Here is a 7,900-nt window from a genome sequence, read left to right on the forward strand (position 1 = left end):
AAGAAACCCCCAAACACTTGTCTTCTCCTCCTTTCTCCTTTTCAAAAATTCTCCCTCTCCTTTCTCCACGTAAAGGGGTGGGCACTCTTCCTTTATCTTGTAATAGATATATTTTCAACATTTATTAGCACAGTCGTGTGCAACACATCGGGCTACCCCCAGTGGCCACTTTAATTTTTGAGCATATCTTGGATTCAGTAAGTCAACAATATTGTTTTATTTTAAGGGGGTATGTCCCCTCCAAGCTTTACATTTGAAGCCCAATAAGGTCAAAAATTTTATGCAACCTTTCCCCTTCAACTTGCTCATGACTCGGGCTACCCCCCTTTATACTACGTAACTTATGTACGGGCCATTTTAATGTTTGAGGGATTCACAAAGTCAACATCCATTGAATGAGCCCAATATATATTACTTTCTTTATTTGACTTTTAATGGGGTATGTCCCTGTTGTCATAGGCTTTAAATTTGAAGCCCAACAAGGCAAGGTTTCTTTTTTTTCTTTAAGGCATGAGGGATTATATTAAAATAAAACCGAACCGATTACAAAATGCTTTTTACACAAAGAAGCATAACTCTTTAAGGGATAGATCTTTTAAATGCTACAGGTTCTGAAATTTTTTCTACTACAGATTCATCCCTCTGGTTGATGATCCTCATCTCTTCTTCTATTGCTTCCCATGCTTGATTGAACTGGGAGTTAGCTGCTTGGGTGAGTTTATCAAGTTTCTTGTTGGCTCTATTGTTGACTGACTCTTGATGCTTTCGTTGGAGCTTCTTCAGTTCGTTGTCCAGTTCCAGTGCTGACTTCTTGGTATTAACAACAACTTTATCCACCTTTGTTAGCACCTGTAGCTGCAGATATAGAAGGCTGCTCAGGGTGTGAACCGGGTCCCTGCTGTCGTGTGCAACAAGTTGGGCTACCCTTAGTGGGCCATTTTAATTTCTGAGCATATCTTGGATTCAGTAAGTCAACAATGTATACAAATAAAGGACGACTACCTCTCCCTCCACGTGGGCAAAGGAGGAGGCGTTTATTCAAATCTATCTATCTACTACCCTTTTTACTTGGAGAAAGGAGAGGGAGAAATTTTAAAAAGGAGAAAGGAGAAGAGAAGACACTCTTTGGGAGTTTCTTTCCCACACACCTAGATATTGGGGCTCACAATTAATTATCACCATCAAGCCATTTGCTCATTGAATGAGTTTCTTATATATATATATATATATATATAATACATTAGAAAGAAAATTGCCCACCCTTCCACATACACACATATATATCTTCTAATATTATATTATGTACATGTGTAAGAGAGAATATAAAAAACCAATGCATACATAGATAAATACACACATACACACACACATATATTATGCATATATGTATGTATCTATAGGTATGTAAGCATGTATATATATATATATACTCCTTCACACACACACACACATATATTTTCTAATATTATATTATGTGCATGTGTAAGTGGGAGAATATACATACCTATACATATATAGATAAATATATACATACACACACACATATATAAATACATACATACACACACACACATATATATTATGTATGTATGTATCTATAGGTATGTAAGCATGTATATATAAATAGATATATACACACACACACGCACACCACACAAACGCACGCACGTGATACGTGCACACACGCACACATACACACACTCGCATGCATGGACACATGTGCACACATAGAGATATGCACACACACATATAAGAGCTTACACATACACATACATGTGTATATATGCACACAAGCACATACATACGCTCACATACACAAGTACATGCATGCACACATGAATACATAGATGGAAACGTATACACATTCACACATGCTACATGCACACACTCACACACACACATGTGCATGTGCACATGCACACACATAGACCCAAAGATATACAAACAGACATATTCACATGTTCACACACACATATATGCACACACTCGCACATGGATACACAAAAACATAAACATACACACCACGTACACATACATACACTAGCCATACGCACAATCAAGACACTTGCACGATGCTGCATGAAGTCGAGATTACACAATCACACACATATATATGTGCACACATTGTCACACACATATGCGTGCAAGTGTGTGTGTGTGTGTGTGGAGAGAGAGAGAGAGAGAGAGAGAGAGAGAGAATGTGTGTGTTTCTATGCGTGTGTGAGGGGGTGTGAAGAGAGAGTGCATGTGCATGTGTATGCATAAGAGAGGGGTGTGTGGGTGTGTGTGTGTGTGTGTGTGAGAGAGAGTGAGAGAGAGAGAGAGAGAGACTCGAGAGAGGTATATTGCACGTGTATGTGCGTGCATGTGAGAAGATAGGATGTCTGTGTATGCGTGCGTGAGAGATTGTGACTCTGTGAGAGAGAGAGAGAGAGACACACACACACACATACATGCACACACATGAACGTACATGTATTTATGCACACACACACTTGAGCTTACACACACATATACATGCATATGCACGCACATAAGTATATACATATATATACACACATACACAAACTCACACACACAAGTACACATGTGCACACATGGATGTGCACATGCACATCCATGTATACATAGATGCACACACATACACATTTACACGTGTACATGCACACACATAGACACAAATATGTACACATTTACATGTGTGTACACGCACACACATAGACACAAATATGCACACACAAACACATTCAAATGCTCACACACTCGCACATGGACATACAAACACAAACATACACACGTACACACACTCACACTGTACACACAAACACATGCACATACATACACTAGCACATGTGCACAATCAAGACACTTGCACGACGCATGCAGGCATGAAGTAGACATTACATAATCATAGACACGTGTGTATGTACACACACAATCACATAGATGAGCGTGCAAGTATGTGTGTGCATATGTGGGAGAGAGAGAGAGAGAGAGAGAGAGAGAGAGAGTTTCTATGTATGTAAGGGTGTGTGTGAAGAGACAGTACATGTGCAATGTATGCATGAGAGAGAGAGAGAGAGAGAGGTGTGACTGATTGTGTGTGTGTGTGTGTGTGTGAGAGAGAGAGAGAGAGAGAGAGAGAGATTGTGTGTGTGTGTGTGAGAGAGAGAGAATGGGTGCATGTGCATGTGTATATGTGTATATGTGAGGATGTTTGTATGCACATACGTGGGAGATTGAGTGTGTCTCTATGACAGACACACACACACGCATGTACACATGCACACACACATGAACATACACACATACACACTTGCACATATAAACACGTGTATACACATGGAATGCACACCACATAAAGTACATGCACACACACTTAGACGTACACACACTCACTCACATGTATACACATACACTCACCTACACAAACATATGCATAGAGTTGCATGTTTGTATATGCATACATGCACATGTACACTCACCTACACAAACACACAGACTTGCATGCATGGACACACATACACACATAGAGATATGCACACACACACACACACACACACACTCAAGCTTGCACATACACATACATGCATATGCACGCATATAAGCACAAATAGATACACACATACACAAGTACACATGTACACATATGTATACATAGACACACATGCATACACAATTGCATGTGTACATGCACACACTCTCACACATATATACACGTATATATGCACATACATCTATATCTGTAAAGATAAAGCAAGGGTGCCTACCTTATAAACCTAGCCTTTACGTGGAGAAATTTACGTGGAGAAAGGAGAGGGAGAACTTTTGAAAAGAAGAAAGGAGAAGAGAAAACAATCTTTGGGGGTTTCTTTCCCATATGCCTAGCTACATTGGGGTGGCTCACAATTAATTATCACCATCAAGTCATTTGCTCATTGAATGAATTTCTTATATATATATATATATATAATACATTAGAAAGCAAATTACCCACCCCTCACGCGAGACGTCCTCCGCCATCAGCTGTTGCAACTTTATCAGGTAGGTCTCCACAACCACATTCTCAAGACAGTCAAAATGCTTCCCTAGCATTCTTGACATAATGCTTCCCCAGCATTCTTGACATAAAACAGTCATTTACAAACATTTCACAAATACGGTTTTTCTAATGAACTCACATCTTTCCAGATTGTTCCACATCAATCCATATTACTTAGCCCAAATCCAAATCATATGTGTATCCGTTCTTGACCAGATACATCATTTTCCATCCCATCACATCAGATTCATTCACTTCACATAACATCCATTCCTATCTTTCTTAATTTACATTACGTCTCATCACATCCATTTCTCATTACGTCATCACATCCATTTCTCATTACATCTCATTCGTTCGCATCTTATATTATTCATTCACATTCTGATTCACATGACATCTCATCTCATCCATTCACTGATATCGACTTCATATCCATTCACATACATATTCGCATTCATTATTCCACATACACATCCACATTTGTACATACACATTCACTTCTACATCCATACATCCATTTTCACATCCACATTCATACATCCACATCCATACATCCATATCCACATCTACATTCGTACATTCACATCCACATCCTCATTCGCACATCCACATCCACATCCACATTCACATTCGCACATCCAATTCCACATTCACATTCACACATCTACATCCACATCCATATATCCACATCCTCATCTACATCTACATTCATATATCCACATCCACATTCATACATCCAGATCCACATCTCCATTCATACATCCACATCCATATCCACATCCATACATACACGTCCACATCTGCATTCATACATCCACTTCCATACATACACATCCATATTCATACATCCATATCCACATCCACATCCATACATCCATATCCACGTTCATATTCATACATCCACATCCACATCTACATTCATACATCCACATCCACATCCACATCCACATCCATATATCCACATCCATATCTACATTCATACATCCACATCCACATTCATACATCCATTTTCACATCCACATCCATATCCACATCTGTATCCACGTCCTTATCCATACATCCATATCCACATCCGCTTCCATACATCCACTTCCACATCCACATCCATATCCACATCCATATGCATACATCCATATCCACATTCCTATTCATATCCACATCTATATCCACATCCACATCCATACATCCATATCCATATCCATACATCCATATCCACGTCCATATTCATACATCCACATCCACATCCTCATTCGCACATCCACATCCTCATCCTCATTCGCACATCCACATCCACATCCACATCCTCATTCGCACATCCAGATCCACATATTCATACATCCACATCCACATCCTCATTCGCACATTCAGATCCACATTTACATTCATACATCTATATCCATACATCCATTTCTACATTCCCATTCATATATCCACATACGCCTTCACATCTATTCTTTTACATCTTATCCATTCTTGCCCTATCACAACCCATATACATCCTATCCCATCAGATACACTTCTTACCTCATCCCATACACATCTTATCACATCCTAACTCATCCCATACGCATCTTATCACATCCTATCACATCTCATATACATCCTATCCCATCAAATACACTTCTTACCTCATCCCATACACATCTTATCACATCCTAACTCATCTTATCACATCCTAACTCATCTCATACGCATCTTATCACATCTCATACACCTCTTATCACATCCTATCACTTCCCATACGCATCTTATCACATCCTATCACTTCTCATACACATCTTATCACATCCTAGCACATCTCATACACCTCTTATCACATCCTATCACATCTCATACACATCTTATCACATCTTATCACATCTCATATGCATCTTATCACATCCTATCACATCTCATACGCATCTTATCACATCCTATCACTTTCCATACGCATCTTATCACATCCTATCACTTCTCATACACATCTTATCACATCCTAGCACATTTCATACACCTCTTATCACATCATCTCACATCTCATACACATCTTATCACATCCTATCACATCTCATATGCATCTTATCACATCCTATCACATCTCATACACCTCTTATCACATCTCATACACATCTTATCACATCTTATCACATCTCATACGCATCTTATCACATCCTATCACATCTCATACACCTCTTATCACATCCTATCACATCTCATACACATCTTATCACATCCTATCACTTTCCATACGCATCTTATCACATCCTATCACTTCTCATACACATCTTATTAGGCATAAAGACAACTTTAGTAGGGAATCCTTTTATGTATTTTACTATGCATAAATTCTATCTTAATGAAATTAACACTTTTAGAATAAAAATATATCTTTTATGCATCTATCTATGCATAAAATCAAAATTGATAAGAATATCTCTTTTGAATTAAAATAAAATTCTTTATGCATCTTTCTATTCATAAAATCAAATTTTTGATGAAAGTCACACTTTTATAAAATAAAAATTTTCTTTTATGCATCTTTCTATGCATAGAAATCAATTATGATGAAAGTCACACTTTTAATATAAAAAAAATTCTTTTATGCATCTACCTATGTATAAAAATCAATTATGATGAAAATCACACTTTTATAATAAAATATTTCTAGTATACATTTTTCTATGCCTAGAATGAAAATAACCCTTTAAGAATACTCATACGATGGGGATTACTCTTTTTAACATAAAATTGAATTATTAGAAATCCTCTTTTTCTTAATTCATCAATTATGCATAACATAAAAAATCAATTTCTCCATGATTACAATGAAATTCTTTCAATTAATCTAGGATGATAATTCCTAGAATATGGTAGGAAGTCCTCTTTTCATGCTTTGAATGAAATTGTTTTATGTGTAATTTTTACAAAATTTTTGCCATAGCTTCGCTGCTATGACTGATAAATCTCAATTATTTTAAAGGATAAAGCTTAACATTAAGCGAATGATTAGAATGATCCCTAATTGGATCATTAACCCATAATGGATTGAATCATCAATATTCATGAATTACATAAACTAAAAGCATTAAAAAGCCATTAATTTGGCCTCCAATTAAACAAGCATAGATTAATCTTGGATTAAGAAAAAGCTTTATGAGAAGCTTCATTTGGATTGAGAATAGGTCATGAGAATGACCATTCTTTGAGTGAGAGAGAGAAATTACATAAAAACCATTAAAATTAAGCATAAATGGAAATTTATGTAATTCTTCACTACCATTCATCAATTAACTTCAATAGTAATAAAAAGCCATTCCAATTAAGCTTCTGAAGCTTGAGAGGGATTGAGAAGAGAGAAACATTGAGAATTTATGGAAGAAGATCAAAATTCACACTTTACCTTCTTACAAATTGCTTGATTCTTTGATCACGGTAGAGGATATATTAGAGGTACAACCATCTCGCCTAGTTGCCATCATATTGATGGATCATAAGTAGCTAACTCCCAGTTCAAGCATGGGAAGCAATAGAAGAAGAGATGAGGATCATTAAGTAGAGGGATGAATCATTAGTAGAAACAATTTCAGAACTTGTAGCATTTAAAAGATCTATCCATTTTAAAGAGTTATGCTTCTCTGTGTAAAAAGCATTTTGTAATCAATTCGGTTTTATTTTAATATAATCTCTCATGCCTTAAAAAAAAAACCTTGCCTTGTTGGGCTTCAAGTTTAAAGCCTATGACAACAGGGATATACCACTATAAAGGGGGGTAGCCCGAGTCATGAGCAAGTTGAAGGGGATGCATAAACTTTTTGACAATGAAACCTTGCCTTATTGGGCTTCAAATGTAAAGCCTGACAGAGGGAAATACCCCCT

Source organism: Cibotium barometz, chromosome 43, assembly GCF_041138505.1.
Source record: "Cibotium barometz isolate CiBa-2024 chromosome 43, ASM4113850v1, whole genome shotgun sequence".
Taxonomy (NCBI): Eukaryota; Viridiplantae; Streptophyta; class Polypodiopsida; order Cyatheales; family Cibotiaceae; genus Cibotium; species Cibotium barometz.